Source organism: Eretmochelys imbricata, chromosome 6 (assembly GCF_965152235.1).
Source record: "Eretmochelys imbricata isolate rEreImb1 chromosome 6, rEreImb1.hap1, whole genome shotgun sequence".
Taxonomy (NCBI): domain Eukaryota; kingdom Metazoa; phylum Chordata; order Testudines; family Cheloniidae; genus Eretmochelys; species Eretmochelys imbricata.
The window spans coordinates 131,577,554-131,602,712 of record NC_135577.1 but is presented as its reverse complement, the minus strand read 5'-3'; positions in this window follow the sequence as shown (position 1 = coordinate 131,602,712).

Here is a 25,159-nt window from a genome sequence, read left to right as displayed (position 1 = left end):
ACTTGGCCATCAACAGTACCTTCCCCCCCCCACCCTCTGCCTGAACCTCGGTCCTTCCCCAGGGCTTCTCTCCTGCCCTTCCTGTTCCTGCTCTTCCTGTCCAGGAATAAGGGCATGGAGGACTCAAGATTCCTGCATCTTCCTCTGTGTCAGAGTGACCCAGGGGCCACTTGGGGACAACTGGCAGAGGGCACAGGGCATGCATAGGATTTTACAGGGATCCCCTGGGTCAGATATCTGCAAAATAGTTTGCCAAAGGGAAGCATGTGAGATGCATGCCTAGACGCAAGAGCCCAGTGGTCATCATAAATAATTGTTCTGAAGAGTCTGTATGGATAATATTAAATGGCTGTAGAGATGTATCTGCATTGAAAATTATGCTCTTAAGGTCTAGTAATTTAGGCATGTCATGCAGGAGCTGACATACCTCAGAGATGATCCTTTCAGGCAGGAGGCAACAGACACCTATCTCGCTGTCCGGCCTTATTATGTATTGTATGCCTCACACTGTATGTCTCTTGGCATACAGAGCCAGGTGCGAATCGAGTGATTGTGAAAACTACATGAGAGGGAACAGACAGCAGGGGCAGGGCTGTCCTGTTTATGAATAAAGACAATGCGTTGTTGTGGTATATCTCAGAGCGCAAAGACACATGGAGTCCTTCACCTAGGAGGCAAACTGACAGCAGGCTTGTCTCACGAAAGAAGGGTCCCAGCCAGCTTGACTATGAAGCACTGCAGGGAGCAATAGCTTACGACATGAGAGTATCCAGCTACTTAAGTCTAGTTTCTGGAATGAGTGTCATTGTTTTGTTTCATAAATAGCCATTTGTTTCCAATCCTTCTACTTGCTATTGCTTGTGTAATGCTGATAGACCCCTGTCGCTGGCAGGTGGGATCGAACCGGAGATCGATGGAGCTTAGTGCATGAGCCTCTACGTGAGCTAAAAGCCAACTGGCTGTTAGCTAAGGCTGTAGAGCAGACTCATTTTATCTCTCTCTCTAAGTGGTCTCGTGCCACAAGATGGGACAGACCACCACCCCCAGGAGGTGTGTGGGTTACACTTGAAGTTCTGTGCTTTGTTAAATAAACTGACACCTTTTGTCACTATAAACATATCTAAGTGCTGTGAGTTAAGTGGAGCGGTGATCTGAGGTGGAACTGGCAAGCTGCGGGGTACTGCGTCTTTGGTAGCAGCAGCCCAGTGAATACTGCGAGTGTCCAGTGGAGCAGGGGCTGGGTTCTCCAGGGAGATGCCCAAAGGGCCTGTCGCTCACCTGCAGAGTGACATCAGGGCGTGCCAGGCCTGGAGGGCAGTGTTGCCTCCAGCTGCGAGTGTCAGGAAGCTGGAGGTAGGTGGCAGCATCTCACAATCCTAGCTACTCCAGGAGGCACCACAGCCCCCCATCCTGACCCAGAGCAGCAGCATCGGGGGCAGGAACAGGGCACACACAATGTGCAAGGGGCAGTAACTGATTTTGAGGAAGAGGGTGGCAGGAGCAATTGACTTTTGGGGAGAAATGAAGTTTGGCACAGCTCTATGCATGATTTTCTCATTAGTTAGGGAGTCTCTCACAACCCTCGCATGCCCCACCCTTCCAGCAGTGGCAGGGGACCATGGAGGGAAGGCGAGTGGCTTTTTCAAGCTGGTGAGAAGTGTCACATGGAGCTGCACAAACTTTGGCAGCTCTAAGGACAGGTGGCAGCCAGGAGCAGGGAGGGCAAAGGGCTGGGGATTGGCACCCACAGGCACATGCTCCGAAACAGCAGAAAGTCCAGAGATCTTTGCTTTATTGCAAAAGAAACTAGGGCAGGAGCCAAGATCCTCTTACATTCAATAAACACTCAAGAACTGGCACATGGTGATTTGAACTCCCCCCGCAGGGGAGTTCAAACAGCAGAACCCAAACTAAAAACCAGGATTTAATCTTTTTAAACCATTCTGATTTTTAGGCCAAACTCATTCTGGGATGTATCAGCAGGAGTGTTGTAAGCAAGACACAAGAAGTAATTCTGCCGCTCTACTTTGCGCTGATACGGCCTCAGCTGGAGGATAGTGCCCAGTACTGGGCTTCACACTTCAGGAAAGATGTGAAGAAATTGGAGAAAATCCAGAGGAGAGCAACAAAAATGAAAACATGACTTATAAGGAAAGATTGAAACAACTGGGTTTGTTAAATCTGGAGAAGAGAAAACTGGGGGTGGGGGGGACAGGATGACAGTCTTCCATATGTAAAAATTGTTATAGAGAAAAGGGTGATTAATCATTCTCCTTACCCGTAGAGGACAGGACAAGAAGCAATGGGCTTAAATTGCAGCAAGGGAGGTTTAGGTTGGACATGAGGAAAAACTTCCTAATTGTCAGGGTGGTTAAGCACTGGAACAAATGACCTAGGGAGGTTGTGGAATCTCAGGCACTGGAGGTTTTTAAGAACAGGTTAGCGAATGGTCTGTCAGGGATGCTCTAGATAATACTTCGTCCTGCCTCAGTGCAGGGGATGGACTTCATGACCTCTCAAGGTCCCTTCCTGCCCTACATTTCTTTGGTTCTATGTTTCCTGGGGGAGCTGGCTCATTATTTGGGAAATCTTGATGTTGGCCAGTCTGCATTCAGCCCATCAGAATGATAAAATCATTTATAAGTCATGTGTCATTCGTGATTTCTTCAGCATCTGATAAGACCAGGTGGCAGAGAGAAAACACAAGGAAGAAAGTTCAATGTTCTGCTGAATGTAGTAACCATCACGTCAATCTTAGGGCTATGCTATGACAGTTAGCCTCTTTCGGAAGCGGTGAGCACTCAACAATACCCAGTACCACCAATCTAATGAGTGCCCACTGCTCGATTTTGACAGGCAGTAGCTCTCTCGCTCTCTTAGTTTCTCAGCAGTCTGACTCGATCAATCATTTATAGTCCATCTGGCATGGTCTTACCTTGACCTTATTCCTGCTTTTCAAAATGCACTATAATGGCCTCTGTAACTGAGTGAATATGCATTTCTAGGACATTCCAACAGATGACACTGGCATGTGGCCAAGATACAGTATGATGCAGGCTCTGATGGCTTTTGACTGGGCGTTAAACTGGCTAGGAAAGCTCAGTTAGAGAAGAGACATCGCTAATAATCCTTAGCACTCATAACACTCTTAATTTCATGTATAGCCCTCCAAATTCTTACCAAAGGTGCACAACTTGGCATCATGCAAAGCCCATTTTCCCCCCATGGGCTCCAGAGGAAGGGGTGTTATGTCTGGGGTGCTTAGGTCTGCAGCTAGTCCCTTAGTATTACTTTTGGACATGTGTAACGTATGGTACAGGCGCCCAGACCATGGGAGAGGTTATGTATTGGAGGGGATTCATAAATGATTGTTGTCATGTCATTGTTGTCTTGTCATGTCATGAGAGGAAAGTGATCAGGAACAGTCAGCATGGATTCACCAAGGGAAGGTCATGCCTGACTAATCTAATCGCCTTCTATGATGAGATTACTGGTTCTGTGGATGAAGGGAAAGCAGTGGATGTATTGTATCTTGACTTTAGCAAAGCTTTTGACATGGTCTCCCACAGTATTCTTGCCAGCAAGTTAAAGAAGTATGGGCTGGATGAATGCACTATAAGGTGGGTAGAAAGTTGGCTAGATTGTCGGGCTCAACGGGTAGTGATCAATGGCTCCATGTCTAGTTGGCAGCCGATGTCAAGTGGAGTGCCCCAGGGGTCGGTCCTGGGGCCGATTTTGTTCAGTATCTTCATAAATGATCTGGAGGATGGTGTGGATTGCACTCTCAGCAAATTTGCGGATGATACTAAACTGGGAGGAGTGGTAGATACGCTGGAGGGCAGGGATAGGATACAGAGGGACCTAGACAAATTAGAGGATTGGGCCAAAAGAAATCTGATGAGGTTCAATAAGGATAAGTTCAGGGTCCTGCACTTAGGACGGAAGAACCCAATGCACTGCTACAGACTAGGGACCGAATGGCTAGGCAGCAGTTCTGCGGAAAAGGACCTAGGGGTGACAGTGGACGAGAAGCTGGATATGAGTCAGCAGTGTGCCCTTGTTGCCAAGAAGGCCAATGGCATTTTGGGATGTATAAGTAGGGGCATAGCGAGCAGATCGAGGGACGTGATCGTCCCCCTCTATTCGACATTGGTGAGGCCTCATCTGGAGTACTGTGTCCAGTTTTGGGCCCCACACTACAAGAAGGATGTGGATAAATTGGAGAGAGTCCAGCGAAGGGCAACAAAAATGATTAGGGGTCTGGAACACATGATTTATGAGGAGAGGCTGAGGGAACTGGGATTGTTTAGTCTGAGGAAGAGAAGAATGAGGGGGGATTTGATAGCTGCTTTCAACTACCTGAGAGGTAGTTCCAGAGAGGATGGTTCTAGACTATTCTCAGTGGTAGAAGAGGACAGGACAAGGAGTAATGGTCTCAAGTTGCAGTGGGGGAGGTTTAGGTTGGATATTAGGAAAAACTTTTTCACTAGGAGGGTGGTGAAACACTGGAATGCGTTGCCTAGGGAGGTGATGGAATCTCCTTCCTTAGAAGTTTTTAAGGTCAGGCTTGACAAAGCCCTGGCTGGGATGATTTAATTGGGGATGGGTCCTGCTTTTGAGCAGGGGGTTGGACTAGATGACCTCCTGAGGTTCCTTCCAACCCTGATATTCTATGATTCTATGATACAGAGACACATGAAGGCCAAAATGTTCAGATTTGTCCAGTAGTTTTGCATGCCTACAGCCTGATCTTTCCAAGGTGCTGAGCACCCTCAGTTCCCTCCACACTCATTTGGAGTTGTAGGCACCCGGCACCTTTGAACGTGAAGAGCCCCAACTGCCTCAAATTGGGGCTTCTAAAACTGGAGGCATGGGAAGTAGAGGGCATTTTTTTAAAACTTGGGCCTTCGACTTGCCCACAGCTACATAGCAAGAGAATGGCAGAACAAGGTTAAATCTCGGTTTTCGAGCCTCCCAGTGCTATATCCCACCAAACCACACACATCCCTTCTATTCCAGCTCAGAGGTCCCAGTGGAATTGTGTTTGGGGATCTGAAAGCTCAAAGAGAGAGAGAGGCATTCTAACGTCTATCAGTCCTGGTCAAGGCTGATTCCCCACTCTGGCACTCCAAGTGCAGAAGGTGAGGGCCTACAAGAATTTAAAAAATTAGTACGTGCCACTCCAGGCTTGTATTAAACTTCCACGGTTACAGCTTTTCTCTGACCTTGGCTTGGTAAACGCTGCCACCACCCAAATGCAAAATGCAAAAAAAACCACCTTTGAACCCAGGAAGGAGTATTTGGGAATTCCTCCCTGTGGGGTACCCTCAAGCCCTTTCACCCCCACACTCCCTCCGGGGAAGAGCTGAGAAAGAAAACAAAGGAAATTAGCTATGGCTATCAGCTAATCAACAAACATGCACAAACCTCTTAGGACACAAAAATCCAATCCTGTTCTTAAAAAAGGTAAATTTTATTAAAACCAAAAAGGAAAAAATACATCTGGAACTTAGGCTTTTTGCTAGATCTTAAGAGAAACAATTACAAAAATTAAGCACCAAAACAGCTTTCTTGGGGGTTCAGCTTAAAGGTTACAAGCAACAAAAGCATCTTGGATTAGCACAGAGGAGATCCACAAGCCAAAATAAGAAATAAACCTGATTGCATCCAGCTAGACATTCTGATCTACTTACACATTTGAAGTTCAGATAAGTAGCTCTAGGCATGATCAGATGATTTAAGATCATACCTGGTTTAAGCTTTGTCCAGCATTCCTGCTGCCCTCTGTTCCCCTCTTTCCCAGAAAGCAACGGACAAAGGGAAAGTTTCTTTCCCCATTTAAAAAAGTTCTGGCCTTCCCGTTGGCTCTTTTAGTCAGGTGCCCACCGTTTTTCCCCTTACCTGGGTGACTTTTTAACCCTTTACAGGTAAAGCAAGTAGAGAACAGCTACCAAGAGGGACTTTATAGCTAACTGGCTGGCTAGGTGTCCATAAAAAGAAGCTATGCCCCTTCCCACCCCCTTAATTTATCACAGTTCTACAGAAGACACCAGGAAGAAATATTTCCCTTTAATGTTCTATCAGGAGACAAGACATATGAGAGGTGATGTGCTAGGGGCTTGGACAGAGTGTGCCTCAGTTCCTGAAGATGTGTTTAGGTGACGTGGACTCAGTCACATGGCTTCAGAAGGGTTAATTTCTATGGTTTGAGGTTTACACTATTATCCCTTATCAAGTAGTGTACATGGGGGCTTATTTTTAGTTGTTGTATTTTTCCAGACTTGACTGGTATATAAATAAATTCCTCTTGTTCTCCCCTTCCTCCCCATTAGGGCTGTTTACCTTTAGTTAAGGGAATTTTCATCTTGGCCTTATCCAACTTTCATCCACTCCACTGTGATTAAAACATGCAGGAGGGATCATGATGCCCTGAATACCGCACATCAAAAAAGTCGGTGACACACGCTCCAGATTGTGTCCTGGATCTCAGCTCAGCTGGAGCTTCCCATCTTTACCTGCAGACAAGACAAGGGGACTGGGAACGCTGCAGTGACTGGTGCATGCAGTCTGACAGAATAGTGTTGCCCAAGTGTTTTCATAGTGTGGACCATTCTCACTAGAGAGGCCATCTTGTGGACACCTTTCCATTCGCTGTCATTGGTCCTGCCAATCTGCACTGCCACTGCCAGTCAAGTAACAGCCCTTTGGCAACTGCAGCCATTGCTCATGTGGATGAGGGATACTGGGAAAGTTTTTGACATATCCTAGCTGGTTTTTACTGCCACCTAGCAGATGGAAACAGGGAGGAAGATCTGGCACCCTGTGAACGCACAGCTCTCCGAAGACCACACGAGTTAGAAAACCTCAGTGATAGAAACAATAATGAGCCTGGGTTCCGGCCATCTTCACAGCTTACCATCGTGGCTTTCATATTCGTGAGGGAGGTCTCTTCTGTTTCGTGCTCTTGTCTTGTTCAGAGGATGTTTGCAGGGAAGACAGAGCTCTGTTCTCATGAGCCATCTCTCTGCTCAGCGATCATCTGAGTCTAGCTTGCACAGAGCCAGCTGTGGGCTGCCACTACCTTAATGTTTCTACTCCAGCCATGCTTTCTATTCCCCCAGCACCTCCTTCATAGAAAGCTCTGTTGCATTTCAAGGCCACAGCTCTGATGTAACTCAGAGCAAGATAGCTGGTCCAGCTGCCTCAGGTCCCACACCCTCCATGCATATCATCTGCTTTTAACTCACAGCAGTGTCCCTGGAGCATGAGAATTTGAAGACTGAAAATGTCTGTGCATCATCCCCTTGACAGCTCTGGCCCACTGTCACAAAGCCAGAGACAAGGTGAAGACATAGCAAGGCATAAATCACTCAGGCAAGAGTGAAGCGAGAAATGCCTCTTCTTAAACAAAGGTTCTTCTGTTCACTCAATGGTCTAGGGTCTGTTCTAAGCAGCTCTCTAAAAACCAGAGCAAATGGCACCCAGCGGCCGTGAGGGTGCATGAGCAAAGCAAATATGCACAATACCCCCTACACTGTTGAGCAATGCAGAACCACTACCAGCTTCAGACTTCCTCCACGTTTGACAATGTGCGATTAAAAGAGTTTTTATAGAGCAGTGCTCCGATGATTAGCTGTTGTAACTCTCTTCTGTAACCCCACAGGATTTGGAGCACTGTGACAGTGATTACAGAGAAGTAGGATTTCAGGGGAGTTGAGATTGTGGAAAGGACTGATGGATGGAGGAGAGGAAGGAGAAAGTCTACAAAAGTGCATTGTGGAAAAGGAGCATAGATGGTCTTAGGAAAGGAGAAATGCTCTGAGAATAGCATGCCCAGCATAAAGATCTACATGGACCTTTCCGGGATTCCCCAAACCTGCAAAAGAAATAGAAACAGTCTACAGGGCCACCTTGCTCATGTCCCTGGCTGCCTTAGCTATCTGCTAATAGAGATATCTGAACTATCCACCTCTAATAGCATTGCCTCGCTGAAGCATAAAACAAATCTATTGGGATATTGGCTCTCTCGCAGAATGCAGGTGGTTTAGGCTTAGCCAGCTTAATTTATGGATATTAGCTAGCCAGAGATTTATTGCTTCAAGCCCCTTGTTATGGTGCTGTTTGATTGTATTTATGAATGCGACTTTATATTCTGTGCTCCTGGTGCAGAAGATGATAAATTAGACTCTTTGGACACCAAAAGCAGGCTGCACTGTTTAAAGATTAATCAGTGATCCTACTGGAGCACCTCACCGCTCAGCATCAGGGAAATCTCTCTTCCCTTTTATTCATCTCACTTTGGGCAGTCTCTTAGGGACCAATAAACTCGGCAAGCTGGAGAGTTCAGTACTGAGGTGTCATAACCTTGACAATCCTGGCTGGCACACACTGGCTACTCTTAGAATCCTTTCTTTAATTGCACAGTGCAATGCCAGTAGCCCAGACATCGGGCAAGAGGAGAAATCGGTCACATTTCTAAAAGCAAACAGAGGATTCTCACACACACATCTCCCTCAGTTGTACTCATTTCTAGAAATGGAAACTGTTTTGCATTTGTTTTGCACACTGTTCTGGGCTGATCAAATTATCACTCACAACTCTGCCTGCTTGCTCTCACACAAACCCAGCACTCAATTCCAGAGGCGTCTCCGTGCTTACAAATAGCCTGAGTCACTATCCTGTCCTCACCTCATTCCCATAAGCCTGGCTTTACTGATCACTCAAAGCCACCACCACTCTGTTCAGCGTAGCCTTCGTCCCAAATGGGGATGGCCCTCAGGTTTCCCTCCAAGACCTGCTGTGTCGTTGCTCCCTAGTTCCCTTTCCAGAGCTGCTGCCACCTCATGTATTACCCTGGTGGAATTAGTGAGATGCACCTTCGACAACCAACCTGCAGAACTTCATCTGGTCCAGGCAGGAGTCACAGATTTCAAGGCCAGAAGGGGCCACTGTGATTATCTAATGCACACAGGACATAGGACTTCTTAATTCCTGTTTGAACTAGAGCAGATCTTTCAGAAAAACATCCAACATTGATTTAAAAATTGCCAGAGATGGAGACTCCACCACAACTCTTGGTGAGTGGTTCTAATGGTTTATTACTGTCACGGTTAAACATTTGCACATTTGCAATCTGAATTTGTCCATCTTCAACTTCCCACCATTGAGTCTTGTTATACCTTTGTCTGCTAGAGTGAAGAGCCCACTATCAAATATTTGCTCCCCATGCAGGTTCTCAGACTGTGATCAGGTCACCCCTTAATCATTTCTTTGTTAAACTAAATAGATTGAGCTCCTTGAGTCTCTCACTATACAGGACTGGAAAACGTACCTTAATCATTCTCATGGCTCTTCTTTGAACCCAATTTATCAGCATTTTGTCTTGAATTGTTGACAACAGAAGTGGACACAGTATTTCAGCAGTGACTGCACCAGTGCCAAATACAGAGGTAATATGATTCCTGCCACTAGGATGAGTTCACAGAAGATCCTTCCTCTCCCTCCCACCACAACAGAACATCTGTCAGGGACCTTAGAACTTCTGATTCACTGGCCGTTGCAAATTGGGTGTATCACACAACTGTCATTTTCTTGATTGCCAAAGCAGCATATAAGTTTCTTGACATGGAAATATTTGATTTTGTAAGCCAGTGCCCTGGAAGTCTTAGAAAACTGATGGAAATGCTTATAAAAATCCACAGCTTTTATGCATTCTGTGCATGCAAAATTTAAAAGAAATACATTAAAATGTTACAAGACATATCCCCTACCACAAGAGAGAAAAGAATTTTTGAACATTTGAAGCACTGAAGTAGCCAACAATAGAAGTCAAAAATCAATTGCATGTGATCCTTTAATACATAAGATTGATTTCTCTCACCTTTAAAGATTTCCACCCATAGAAAATCAGATATAATATTCCTTTTCTTATTTGTCCACTTAAATATCTAGAGCACATTCTGTCATTTCTGATACATTTTGTACTATAAGTCTCTAATATATTCTGCTGGAATATTTGCTATTTATATATGTTCATCCTCCTGTTCTAGCAATAAAATGTATGTAAACAAAATTGTAAGTTATTTAAATTATTCATTCAAATGGAATTATCTTAAATGAATCAGCTGCCATATACCATATAAATATTTTAAATAAACAAAACTCTATAAATTGGTAGGGAGTTTTTGCTTCCACATGTGACTGATGCTTTGTGAAGTGACTTATCTGAACACGGCTCTCCTCCCCCCCCACCATTTAATATCTTCCATTGGGATGGCTGGGGGCTGCTCCACACTATATGCCTACAGATCTTTACTTGCAAAGACTACAAAACAATGCTACTTCTAGGAGCATCTGCGTGCCTCCAAGCCATTCAAAGTTTCAGTAGTTTTGTATTTCCTTAGCAAAGAGCAAGTTAAAAAAGGGCAAAAAGGCCTTGGATTTAACCCGGGCGTGAATAGGATAAAATAACCTATCAAATGACCTGAGAGAAACAAATCCATGTAGCAATGTTTCCTTCGCCATTTCAGGAATGAATTTATTTAGGCTCCAATCCTGCAACTACTTATGCCTGTGTTTAATCATCTCCCACCAGCAGGGCCAGGAACCCCTGGCAGTACAATGAAGCGCGTGTAAATGTTGGCAAGATCAGTGTTTTACTGTTCTTCACTTTGCTTACACGCAGCCTGATTTCGTCTCACCTCATGGCCGGTGGAGGTCAGGAAGAGCCCCACACACTCCATTTAGAAAGGCCGGATCCAGTAGCAGTCCTTTTGCCCCCCACCACAGGGACAGTTTCCCACTACCGCTATGAGGGAGGGCAGGGCTAAGGCCTCACACGGATTTGCCCTGGGGTCAGCCTGGGAGGTGGAGCGGGGAGGAGTGGGCAGGTTACAGCACTAAGTCTCTCCTTTTGTTTCGGATGCAGGGCAGCCTCACTTCTCCAGATCCCATTCATCTGACCCGGCCTCCCCCACCACATGCAGACGATGGATGTTGTCCTGCACCAGCAGCTGGCCCGGCAGCCATGTATCCGCCTTCCACTGACAGAGGGGTCAAGTCCCTCCCACACACCTCAAGTGCTCAGCACAGATTACTTCTGTTAGCTGGCCTCCCACTCACTGCCTTTCTGCCTACTCCCACTGGGCAGTTCTGCCAGCCCATTTATACCCTGCTGCTTTGTTCTCATCCTGCTGGCCAGCCCCAGGGCCTGCTTCCAGTGGCACCAGGAAGGAAGAGCCAAACTGAACCAGGGAATTTGCCGATGTGGCAATAAATCCTCCAGTCAGGCAGGGCTATGTCCAGATGTGCAAGTATGTGCATCGAGAGAACAAGTCAGCGGCACTGCTATGGGTACCCGCATGGCCCCACAGTATGCCAACATTTTTATGGCTGACTTAGAACATCGCTTCCTCAGCTCTCGTCCCCTAACGCCCCTACTCTACTTACGCTACATTGATGACATCTTCATCATCTGGACCCATGGAAAAGAAGCCCTTGAGGAATTCCACCATGATTTCAACAATTTCCATCCCACCATCAACCTCAGCCTGGACCAGTCCACACAAGAGATCCACTTCCTGGACACTGCAGTGCTAATAAGCAATGGTCACATAAACATCACCCTACACCGGAAACCTACTGACCGCTATTCCTACCTACATGCCTCCAGCTTTCACCCAGACTACACCACACGATCCATTGTCTACAGCCAAGCTCTACAATACAACTGCATTTGCTCTAACCCCTCAGACAGAGGCAAACACCTACAAGATCTCTATCAAGCGTTCTTACAACTACAATGCCCTCCTGCTGAAGTGAAGAAACAGATTGATAGAGCCAGAAGAGTTCCCAGAAGTCACCTACTTCAGGACAAGCCCAACAAAGAAAATAATAGAACGCCACTAGCCGTCACCTTCAGCCCCCAACTAAAACCTCTCCAACACATTGTTAGGATATAGATATTCAGGCCTGCCTGTAAAGTCCTATACTCTAATTTAGGTGTATTCTTATCACTTAGATAGTTCTATAGGTATAAAAGAAAGATCAAAGTCACTGTCTGCCTAAGGTGCCACAAGTACTCCTTTTCTTTTTTCTCTCACTGTGACAGTCTGATGCCCTGTTCTTAGGCTAAGGCCTTTAGCTAAGCAGCAGAAGCAGCCATAAGCTGGGAAGTGACCGGTCACCTCCTCACATCCCAAACTAGTCACATTGAAATCAGGTGCTATTGGGCTGTTAGGAATACAATCCTGTCCTGATAGTGCCTGTCGCCTCCAAAGAAAGGGAAGTGCCTAGAAAATGTAAAAGAAAACTTAGTTTGATAGCATCCTGTCTTGCAAGAACTCACTTATCAATAGCTGGGATGTGAAATCCTTACTTCTGTATTGTTTTGTCATTATAGTTCCCACTTTGCTGTTGTTTATTTGCATGGTCTCTGTCTCGTTCTGTGATTGTTCCTGTCTGCTGTATAACTAATTTTGCTGGGTGTAAACTAATTAGAGGTGGTGGGATATAACTGGTTAAATAATCATGATACAATATGCTAGGATTGGTTAGTTAAATTTCAGGAAAATGATTGGTTAAGGTATAGCTAAGCTGAACTCAAGTTTTACTATATAGTCTGCAGTCAATCAGTAAGGGGGGGATGGGAACAGGGAATGGGGGTGGGGAAATTGGAATCATGTTTTGCTAAGGGGGGAATGGGAACAGGGAATGGGGGTGGGGAAATTGGAATCATGTTTGGCTAAGGGCAGGAACGGGAACAGGGACACAGGTGTAAGGCTCTGTGGTGTCAGAGCGGGGAAGGGGGACACTAACGAAGGAAACTGGAATCATGCTTGCTGGAAGTTCACCCCAATAAACATTGAATTGTCTGCAGCTTTGGATTTCGAGCATTGTTGCTCTCTGTTCATGCGAGAAGGACCAGGGAAGTGAGTGGGTGAAGGAATAAGCCTCCTAACATGCAACATCAAGGATCTATAACCTATCCTGAAGGACGATCCCTCACTCTCAAAGAGCTTGGGAGACAGGCCAGTCCTTGCTTACAGACAGCCCCCCAGTCTGAAGCAAATACTCACCAGCAACCACACAACAAAAACACTAACCCAGAAACCTATCCTTGCAACAAAGCCCGTTGCCAACTCTGCCCACATATCTATTCAGGGGACACCATCATAGGGCCTAATCACATCAGCCACACTATCAGAGGCTCGTTCACCTGCACATCTACCAATGTGATCTATGCCATCATGTGCCAGCAATGCCCCTCTGCCATGTACTTTGGTCAAACTGGACAGTCTCTACGTAAAAGAATAAATGGACACAAATCGGACGTCAAGAATTATAACATTCAAAAACCAGTCAGAGAACACTTCAATCTCTCTGGTCACTCGATTACAGACCTAAAAGTCACAATATTACAATAAAAAACCTTCAAAAACAGACTCCAAAAAGAGATGGCTGAATTGGAATTAATTTGCAAACTGGATACAATTAACTTAGGCTTGAATAGAGACTGGGAGTGGATGAGTCATTACACAAAGTAAAACTATTTCCCCATGCTTATTTCCCTCCCCCCTACAGTTACTCTCACCTTCTTGTCAACTGTTGGAAATGGGCCATCCTGATCATCACTACAAAAGGTTTTTTTCTCCTGCTGATAGCAGCTCACCTTAATTGATCACTCTCATTATAGTGTGTATGGCAACACTCATTTTTTCATGTTCTCTGTATATATATATATCATCCTACTGTATTTTCCACTGCATGCATCCGATGAAGTGGGTTTTAGCCCACGAATATGCTCAAATACATTTGTTAGTCTCTAGGGTGCCACAAGTCCTCCTTTTCCTTTTGCAAGATCCTTCAGACACCAGAACAGGCAGGACGCCTCCTCTTACAGAAACCAAGTTACTTCCCTAGGGAAGCAATCAAGATGGGTATAATGTGCTGGTCTGTGTTAAGCAGGAGGCCAGACTAAATGACGATAATGGTCCCTTCTGGCCCTAAATATCTATGAACACTTCAGTATCCTGGCTGTGCTTCTGTCTCCCTTCAGCTTGTGTCTTAATCAGACCCCGGATCAGGGGCTTTGAGGTACCTTCTTTTTTAATATGAACTTTGAAGAAATCAATGTGTGTCTATCTTCTGCCTACCCAAGAGACAGGGTTCGTAATACACAAATGTGACATGGATCTGTGCTCGGTACGCACCTCCCTTAAGGCGACCAGACAGCAAATCTGAAAAACCAGGACAGGGGGTGGGTGGGAATAAGAGCCTATATAAGAAAAAGACCCAAAAATCGGGACCGTCCCTATAAAATCGGGACATCTGGTCACCCTAACCTCCCTACAACAAGTACCTATGCACAATACACCAGTGCTTGCAAGCAACTGTGCACTGTGAAGTGGGATCAATAACATACAATTATTGGATGAATCATAGCATCCAACCAACAGAGGGAGCTGTTCTGCAACTGGCAACATTCAATTTGGGTCTATTCTTCTCCCACTCAACTGAATGGCAAAACTCCCATTGATTAAAGAGAAACAGGATCAGTCTCCACGCACAGCCTCTAAGAAGGAATGTGGTAAGTTGGAAATGGTTAGAGTTAAGAGCTATGGTCCTCCTGGCACTTTCCATCCCCTCCTTCCCCCCAGTTATGTGCCAATTATGGCCAGTTTCACTGTGTTATTAACCTTGAGAATGGCACAAAATACATTGAACTCCAGCCATATTCAAGAACTATTTAATTTTGGTCCATTCCACATTCAGCCATAACATGGACCCTACTAAAAATTCAAACCATGTTTTCAACCTCTTGGTAACCTGCATGGACCATGGAGGAAGGAGCACAGGTAACAGGATGGAGACATTTGGAGGTGGTACCAGGAAGTCAGTCTGTGTGCACATAGCTGGAATGTTGCTGCAATTCCAGTTCCTCTGTAAAGATTTCTCTCAGTAAAGAGAGAGTTTATTTCTTAAAAACACTGAGTCCTTTCCTGTCTTTACCCTGCATGTGGTACATGAAAAACTTTCACAAAATTAGATTTTCACAAGCAGCAATACTGACAATTACTAAAATATATTTCAAGCAAAACACCCTGCTTTGACATTTTAAATAAAGCTGATTGCAGTCAGCATTATACAATTTATTATATGTGCCCCTTATTATTATTTGTACCCCATTATAATATGCCCTTATTATAATGTGAGTAACCTGCAATTACTCTGCATTCAAGTCTGTTATGCAGACAAGTGGACCTTTATCCCCTGGAAAGCATCGAGATGATGAAAGTGCTTGAACTGTCCTCGATCTGTTTGATCAAGGCACAGAGAAAGACTGGAAGGAGCAAAAATTCAAATCTGTTCTCTCAAAAAAGAAAAGAAAAGAACAAACAATGATCTTGTGGCACAGTTTTTCCCATCCCTCATTTGTGTGTCACAGTGCAACCAGCAGTGTAGTCAACTTGATCATTTCACTAAAAACCATTTTAACTGAACCAAGGTGCCCTAAAAGTGATATTAAAGGAACATTAAGGTTACAAAGTAAAGTCCTCAGCATGACGACATGCCAAAATTGAGGTTGTCCAAAAATCCTTAACCCTGCCTCTTATGCGTGTGCATTACAGTACACGGTCTTCAGGTACAGACCTACATATTATTTCCCCAGTTTCCCTCACACTGGATAGTGCACAGTGAGTGAGTCAACTAATCAGTATTTCTTTTTATCTTCACTGTTCGAGGAACAGGTGCCTGCTTCATTCACTGCACATCGACAAGTGTGCCTAGACCCCAGCCATATTTACAATACACCTGCCACACTTCCCATGGTGGGGCCAAATGCACTGGCCGTTGCAGCGGGAGAATTTCACAGCAAATCCATGGACATCAAGGTATTTAACGCTGGATTTAAACCATGGCAATTGCTAACAGAACTTGGTCTCAAATGAGACTCAGACGGTCAGCATACCTCGCCTCATTCTCAGCATTCCCCCAGCTCATTTGCCGCACACTAATGAAGCAGAGATCCTAAGGAAATTAACATGTGGTGCACAGTTAAAGACTGTGGCCAAGATTTTCAAAACTTACTAGTGATTTTGGGCACCTGGATTTTTGAGTCCTGAGTTACAGAAAGTTTTAGTCCAGCACTGACCAACAGTCCCTTTAAGGTGTCCCAAGTTGGGCACTGTGAAGGGATTCACCCAACTCCTGAGTATCATCTAGTGGCTGGGTGTGGCACTGCAATCTTTTTTCCTACTTCTGGCACCCCCTATAGGTTGGTGACCTTCCTAAGTGGGTCTTCAGTAGCTCAGCCCTCTGGCCGAGTCACACAGTCAAAATAGACCCTTTCCAGGGAAGCAAAGAGTTTGTCAAACTGTTGGCCCCAATTGGGATCTTCAGCCCCATCTCTGAGCCCTTTAAATCTGGCCCTTTGTTAGGGCCTGTAAAGGTGCCTTATCTCCTTCTCAGAGCTTAGGCCAACTTCACTAGTGGCCCGCCCACTACTCCAGGTCCAGCCATGTACGGCTTCCTTTAATTAGTTACCACTGCTTCCCTGAGCCTCTTCCCGCCTGGCCCTTTTACCTCCACCCATTACCTTAGGGTTACAGTTCTCAAGTCCTCTCTCTTCCTGGCCTAGTAAATGCAGCCAGTCAAGCTCCTTTGGGTGGGGTGGGACGGGACGGGACGGGACGGGACGGGACGGGACGGGACGGGCCTCCCATCTGGTTCCAGCCAGGGACTGACCTTCTCAGGCCCTGTAGCTCCTTTTATCTGAGTCTGCTGGGCTCTGATTGGCTGCTTCCACAAGGCCTCTCTAGGCAGGCCTGGAGGACCCACATTCGCTGCACCTTCCTGGTCTCTACAGTTAGATTGGAGGGGGTAATGTGGACATAGTACAATCTACATTGCAATTGCCACAACTAGGTGTGAAATCCTCATCGTGCAACGCACGCCAAGGGTACGTCTACACTGCAGCAGGGAGGTGTATGGTGGTAAACATACAGAGCTAGTGCCTTAAAATAGCATCATGGCCACTGCAGAATAGGGTTCAGAGTAACAGCCGTGTTAGTCTGTATTCGCAAAAAGAAAAGGAGGACTTGTGGCACCTTAGAGACTAACCAATTTATTTGAGCATAAGCTTTCGTGAGCTACAGCTCACTTCATCGGATGCATGCAGTGGAAAATACAGTAGGGGGATTTTATATACACAGAGAACATGAAACAATGGGTGTTACCATAAACACTGTAACGAGAGTTACAGAATAGGGGTGGCTCGGATTATATGTATCGGGGGGCCAGACAAGATTTGCTCAGGTGCCTGGCCCCGACCACTGCAGCCACACTCCTGTTTTTAGGAACTCACTGGGGCAGAGCTAGAGCATGTACTTCTCCCCAAGCTGGGGATGACCCCTCCTGCTGCTCTGCAGACACAGCCTTAGAAAGCCTGTCTATGCAGAGAAAGATTTTCCCCCTTATTAACAAATTACCCTCATTTAAATATAAACAAAAAGTAAATTTGAAGACCAAATTAGATTCAGGCCTTACTGAGGCCAAATTCTGCGGCCCAGGCTCTGGCTGAGCAGCACTTCACTCCATCAGAGAGTCAGTGGAATACTCTGCCCCTCGATGTATAGGAGGCCATTTTTTCTTTCAGAGGGAAGGATTTAACTCTACTAAATTGCCATCAAGATCAGATTCTTCTTGTAGAAGCACTGCTCTTTATCGCCTTGAAATAGGGGGGAGAGATAGCTCAGTGGTTTGAGCATTGACCTGCTGAACCCAGGGTTGTGAGTTCAATCCTTGAGGGGGCCATTTAGGGGTCTGGGGCAAAAATTGGGGACTGGTCCTGCTTCAAGCAGGGGGTTGGACTAAATGAGCTACTGAGGTCCCTTCCAACCCTAATCTTCTATGATTCTATAACAGCTGGCAGAATAAGGGGGAAAAAATATAAGCTGCAAGAAATGCATCTGTATTCTCTCTGTCCTTTTATTATGAATGTTCTTCAGTGATCTACAAAGCCCGACAAATATCAGAAGTGTATTCGTAAGTCATCTGATCACCAGCTGACAGGAGGACAAACTGTCCCTCTATTTGTCAATGTTAGTCAACTCGAAATGAGAATGTCGCTGGTTGGCAGGCTGGCAAAGACTCCAGCATGGACTAACTCACCTTTTCAGGCTCAGAATCTCCTGCTAGGCCTGCACCTCTTACATGCCCGTTTCCTTTACACCGACACTGCCTAGCTAATGGCTCCAGACGGGCACGACAGAAACTTCTGCTGATGTGATCACCTAGTGCTAGGCTGGCGAGGGGACACCCTGAGGGACATGAACCTGATCATTTGGGCATTTGCTTCAGTTGGGTTGTTATTGACCTGGTTTTGCATCCTTCAGACCCCATCCGTCCAGTTCTGTTTTTGGAATGAGAATGTGTTCTCTATTTAGGATGTTCTGGTAGCGCACACAGGATGTTTCAATAGCCATGGGGAGCACAGAATGGGGACAGTATGTCCCTGTCTCCAAAGACTGTTGGCAGGATAAATACATTACAGGTGGCGAGGTGCTGAGAAACTCCAGCAATGAGGACCATCTATGCAGAGGTGGGTATGCAGGCTCACCCTGAGTTACCCTGCGATGCAGACACCACCAGTGTTCTTATAGTTCAGTGGGAATGGAGTCCCGCGGCCCATTCATTGCGCACTTTACCTGGCCATGCCCATTAAATAGCCAGGACCCTTCCACAATGATTCAGTATGTCCTGCATCACGCATCTCCTCCTCATTGGCTCAGTGGATCCTGAACAGTCAGAGAAGCCCCAATGACACTAAACTGGGAGGAGTGGTAGATACGCTGGAGCGTAGGGATAGGATACAGAGGGACCTAGACAAATTGGAGGATTGGGCCAAAAGAAATCTGATGAGGTTCAGCAAGAACAAGTGCAGAGTCCTGCACTTAGGACGGAAGAATCCAATGCACTGCTACAGACTAGGGACCGAATGGCTTGGCAGCAGTTCTGCAGAGAAGGACCTAGGGGTGACAGTGGACGAGAAGCTGGATATGAGTCAACAGTGTGCCCTTGTTGCCAAGAAGGCCAATGGCATTTTGGGGTGTATAAGTAGGGGCATAGCCAGAAGATCGAGGGACGTGATCGTTCCCCTCTATTCGACATTGGTGAGGCCTCATCTGGAGTACTGTGTCCAGTTTTGGGCCCCACACTACAAGAAGGATGTGGATAAATTGGAGAGAGTCCAGCGAAGGGCAACAAAAATGATTAGGGGACTGGAACACATGACTTATGAGGAGAGGCTGAGGGAACTGGGATTGTTCAGTCTACGGAAGAGAATAATGAGGGGGGATTTGATAGCTGCTTTCAACTACCTGAAAGGTGGATCCAAAGAGGATGGATCTAGACTATTCTCAGTGATAGCAGATGACAGGACAAGGAGTAATGGTCTCAAGTTGCAGTGGGGGAGGTTTAGGTTGGATATTAGGAGAAACTTTTTCACTAGGAGGGTGGTGAAGCACTGGAATGGGTTACCTAGGGAGGTGGTGGAATCCCCTTCCTTAGACGTTTTTAAGGTCAGGCTTGACAAAGCCCTGGCTGGGATGATTTAGTTGGGATTGGTCCTGCTCTGGGCAGGGGGTTGGACTAGATGGCCTCCAGAGGCCTTCCAACTCTGTTATTCTATGATTCTATGATTCTATGATGTAAATCACTCCCCCATCTCCAGAAAATGGACACGCTAGATTGCTTCCATGACAACAGCCACTCACCCCAAACTAATGCCCAACCAACCAATGCCTTTGCAGCATAGCCAGCTTCCAAGGTGAGACCGCCATTCTTTCCCAGGACGAGATGAGCCCTCACCCTCATGGCGGGTGCTGCAACAGCAGGGCGAGCTCACAGCTCACCACAGAGGCACAGAGTTATCTCCTTCCTCAACAAGGATTTCTGCAGCCACTGCTGCTTATCCCAGGTCTCAGGACCAGACTGTGGCCATGGTCTCAACCCAGAAGTGATACTTCACCTGGACACTCCTCCTCCATGTGATTATCCTTTCACTGCCACCAGCAGGGTTCTTGCACCTCCCTGTGAAGCATCTCATGCCAGCCAAGATGGACCCCCAGTCTGATCCAGTCTGGCAATGCCCCACTCACCAGCCACAGTGACTTCTCCTGTAGCTCACTTCCCCTAGCAAAGGATGATTTAAGTTGTAAGAGGAGTTTAAGATTTTTTTTTTTAATACCAGGTCCAAAATGCCGCCAGACAGACTGTGAAGCATTTGCTGTTAATGAGAAGCAGCAGTCACTGCTTCCAATAACATTTTAAATTAATAATACAACCGTAATTGCATTCCCAGGAGTGCAGTATTTAAATAGGAATAATAGTGTTTACAGGGGTGCATCATTTATTTCTAGGTTTTAATCACCACATCTAAAACTTTTACCTTTTTTTTGCCCTCTATATAAATATTCTCAAAGGACACCAGATGCTTTAAACCCATAGGGCATTAGCTTTCAACATGCTTCTTTGACGTGTACGTTGCTAATGTTGGTCCAGCCACTTCAGAGGACATCACCTCTCTCCTGCTTTATTTCCAGCAGTTTAGACAATCCCTATAAAAATTTCCCTTCCCTTCCACTACACAGCCCTGAGATTTTCAGCCCGCTAGTTCCATTTAAAGCAATTCAAACAGATGCCATTTCAAGGTTGAGTTCTCCAAAAGCAGCTGCTTGCATTCTGAGGCATCACTTTGCAAGAAAGGCCGTCATTAGCAAGATGTTTACAAAACTTTCTCCTCTTGTGTATGCAGGGTGGGGAAGAGAGAGGAGGGGAATTGAAGGAGATTTTCCTTGTCAGCATCAGACATTTTTTTGCTTGCTTGATAGGGAAACAAAAGAAAGTGCTACTCTGGAGAACAGACCAAAGGTCAATCCCATCTGATATACTGCCATCAATAGGGAATAATGTTGGATGCTTCCAGGAGAGCCAGAACTCAGTACAAGGACTTTTGCAATATGATACCATGGAGACATTTTTTCCTTGTTCCAGATAATGATTTTTAAGGCTCCTATATACAAAACTTGGTAGCTTTTGTAATTATAAAGTCATTGTAAGGGTTGCACACATACCCACCAGCCCTCCTTATCTTAGCCAGTGACAGATGCTGATGCTCATTCAAATGAATGTTTCATCCTGTTTGGAACCTTAAACAGCTTTTTCCTATATCGCCATGAGGCAGTGAGTGCCACTGATTAATGACACCTGGTGTCGGAATATTTTTCATTTTATCCATTTTAAAAGGTAAATTTGCTGAGGTTTTATTCCTGTCAGTGCCCCTCTGCCTTCGAATTACTGAGAAGGGAAAAGGGAGGCACCTTTTGGCCTTCCAGATACCATTCATGCAGTCCTTTATATGGAGCATGTCATATGCCAGTGAGTCAGTGATGGAGGTGTTGGGTTAAGTATGCCACTCCTCATGGCTCAGCCCTGCCAGCTGCAAAGAGATAGTTGGTAACCAGTGAGTTGGAAAGGTAGCTAAAAAATCCCTTTCTCCAGTACAGGCACTGACTTGTAGCACAAACTGGTAGTTTCTGCAGAACTAGGCCCTAAAGAACCTGGAAACAGCATGATCTAGTGAAGTGTTTCTTAAGCAGGGGTTATCATTCCTGTGGGGGTCACAAATTTCAATTTGGGGTGAGGACCATCTTGGGATGTAGACAAATTAGCACATTCTAAAGCACCAAAAATATTCCTCTCCTCCACTCTCCACACCCCGTTACCCTGTATGGTCAAATATTATCCGTCAACCTCTCAAAAACACACACAAGTAGAATATATAGGCTTAGCACTCTTACTTATACAATAACTATAAAGGGGTCAGGATTTTTTTTTTTTTTACTTTCAATGAAGAGTCTTCTGAACTTGATGAGCAAGATAATTCGCACTTTAAACTGTTTTCAACAAACTCTAAGATGTTTGGAACAATAAGAATCCTCTGCCTCCGCACCTAGATCTCTACACAGAGTGCCAGCTACTGTTTATTACAGGAATGCTTTGGGGCCCCAAAATAACGGGTGCTGTGCAGATATAGACAGTCCCTGCCCCCAAAGAACCTACATTCCAAGTAGACATGACAGACAAAAGAAGGGGAGGTGACAGAGGCAGAAGGAAGTGAAGTGTTGTGCCCAAGGTGACACAGCAGATCAATGGTAGAGCCAGGAACAGAATCTGGGGTTCCCAGCTCACAGCCGAATGGCATCTTCAACCAAGCTACACTGATGCCCGTATTCACACTGGGTACTACTTACCCTGCAGATAGTCCTAGTGACATAGTTGGGGCTAGCTCTAGTGCAAGGAGCTATTTAACATAAGGAAATAAGAATCTGGCCCTGGATTTCCAAAAATGACCCTGCAGAACCAGAAATAGTAATTTGGTGGCATGGAAATATTGCGTGGCAGTCAAGCCTTTTGGAAATGATCTCTCAGCATGCAGGGTCCAAGGCTTAAGGTGTGCAACTATAATGCATGGTGAGGTAGAAGGCTCCTTGGTTTGCCAGCACATCTCCGGTTAAAAGCAAAGAAATAGTAACCCTCTGACGGAAGGCGCTTGCAAAGTACAGTGTAAGTCAATGTGAGCCTGGCCAGCAGAGTCAGTCTTAGAATGTCTGTAAGTGTTCTTAAAACTACAATACCCACCTTTTAAAGTGAAGAATCAGATTGACAGAGCCAGAAGGGTACCCAGAAGTCACCTACTACAGGACAGGCCCAACAAAGAAAGTAACAGAACGCCAGTAGCCATCACCTTCAGCCCCCAAATAAAAACTTTTCAAGGCATCACCAAGGATCTACAATCTATCCTGAAGGACGATCCCTCACTCTCACAGACCTTGGGAGACAGGCCAGTCCTCACTTACAGACAGCCCCGCAACCTGAAGCAAATACTCACTAGCAACTACACACCACACAACAGAAACAATAACCCAGGAACCAACCCCTGCAACAAACCCCATTGCCACCTCAGTCCGCATATCTATTCAGGGGACACCATCATAGGACCTAACCACATCTGCCACACTATCAGAGGCTCATTCACCTGCACGTCTACCAATGTGATATATGCCATTATGTGCCAGCAATGCCCCTCTGCCATGTACATTGGCCAAACCAGACAGTCTCTATGCAAAAGAATAAATGGACACAAATCAGACATCAAGAATTGTAACATTCAAAAACCAGTAGGAGAACATTCAATCTCCCTGGTCACTCAATAACAGACTTAAAAGTGGCAATTTTTCAACAAAAAAACTTCAAAAAGAGACTCCAACGAGAAACTGCGGAACTGGAATTAATTTGCAAACTGGACACCACCAAATTAGGCCTGAATAAAGACTGGGTGGTGGCTGGGTCATTACACAAAGTAATTTTCCCTGTGCTGATACTCGCACCTTCTTGTCAACTGTTGGAAATGGGCTGTGGCCACTTTGATTGCATTTGCCTCGTTAGCACTACAAAAGTAATTTTCCCTCCCTTGATATTCATCCCTTCTTTTCAATTCTTGAGAATAGGTCACTTCCACCTTAATTGAATTGGCCCTCATTAGCACTGACCCCCACACTTGGTAAGGCAACTCTTTCATGTGCTGAAATATATATATACTGTCTACTGTATGTTCCACTCCATGCATCTGATGAAGTGGGTTATAGCCCACGAAAGCTTATGCCCAAATACGTTTGTAGTCTCAAGGACTCCTCATTGCTTTTGCTGATACAGACTAACATGGCTACCACTTTGAAAAGTGTCTGCAAGGTTGCAGAGAAAAGGCATTTTCCCTTTCCATTTCTTTCACAAGGCAGCAAACTCCTTATTCCTTTTTAAAGACTCGTTTACCGAATATAAGGAATTTTAACTTGCCATGAAACTGAGCCTGCTCAGTACCCAGGTCATGTTCAGTGACAGGAAGGCTGCTGTTGCCATGGGTGGAAATGACAGTAAAATCCCAGGAAGAGGAGGTTTGTTTTTAAAAAATCATGCTTTGGTTTTTAAAAAGTAACACTAATTGTGTTACAGCAGATGGTGGTCCAATTTGTCAACATACAAAATTAAATAGACCTGCCTAGCATAGCAATAGAAAGCAAACAGGATAACCAGCCAGGTCTGTACTTTTAGAGCTAATAACGTGAAAATTAATGAGAGCCCTAAATAGTAATAACACAAAGTACTGTAGCCCAGCAATAAGATGGAAAATTTATAGACACGTTTACCTAACTAAAGTAATAAAAAATTGAACTTTTAGATCCTGTCATGCTGGCTGAGTTTGAACAATGGTACGTCATTCCAGGGGTGGGGGGAAATTAGGTTCTCTGTACAATACTATCTCAATTGTCTCATAGCCACTTCCTTCTGGCCTGTTTGACTCCAGCGTGGTTCTAATCTTTCATCACATGTATCCTCGCTAACGATGAGAGGCCCAATGCCACACTCCACGAGCAGACTGGAGCTGATGCCCGTAGATCCTGTTTTGGAGGCAGAGTTGTTTGGGGAGTGCTACCAACATAGCATCTGTACAGCCGAAGCCCGGAAAGGGGCTCTGCAGGCTTCTGTCTCAATGAATAGGGACAGGAGCTCGGATTCTGGAATGTCTACCATGCTCAGGATGCTCACACTCACCACGCTGTCATGTAAACTACTGACAGGCAAAGCTAGCCAAGTCAGCATCAGCTTAGAGTTCTCCCATCACACCCCCTGTCCCCCAGAGAAGAGGGACTCTAGAAGGCATCTGCTTAGGTGGAAGCTGTACTGCCCTGGATAGGGTGTTCTATGGGGAAGGCAGTAAGGCCACAGCACCTCCATGCAGATGATGTGTATTTGCACCGCTGTCCTCTCCTTCATCAAATACTGGGCTGCTCCCGCAAGCGTAACATCATGTCCCTCAAATGCCTGACACAGGCAGGACCTAGCAAAAGGGAGCAGGGAGTAGCCAGTGTGAGCTCCAGCAGACAGTGAGGGGGCGAACGCATCCACAGGTAGGTCCAGCTACCCAGGGCCAAAGGAGAGCAAAGTGGGGGGAGAAGTGGCTACTACCCAGTGGAGGGAAGTGTGCAGGCAGTGGGTGACGGGGTCAGAGTTAAGGGGGTTTGGAGGTGGGCTGCACTTC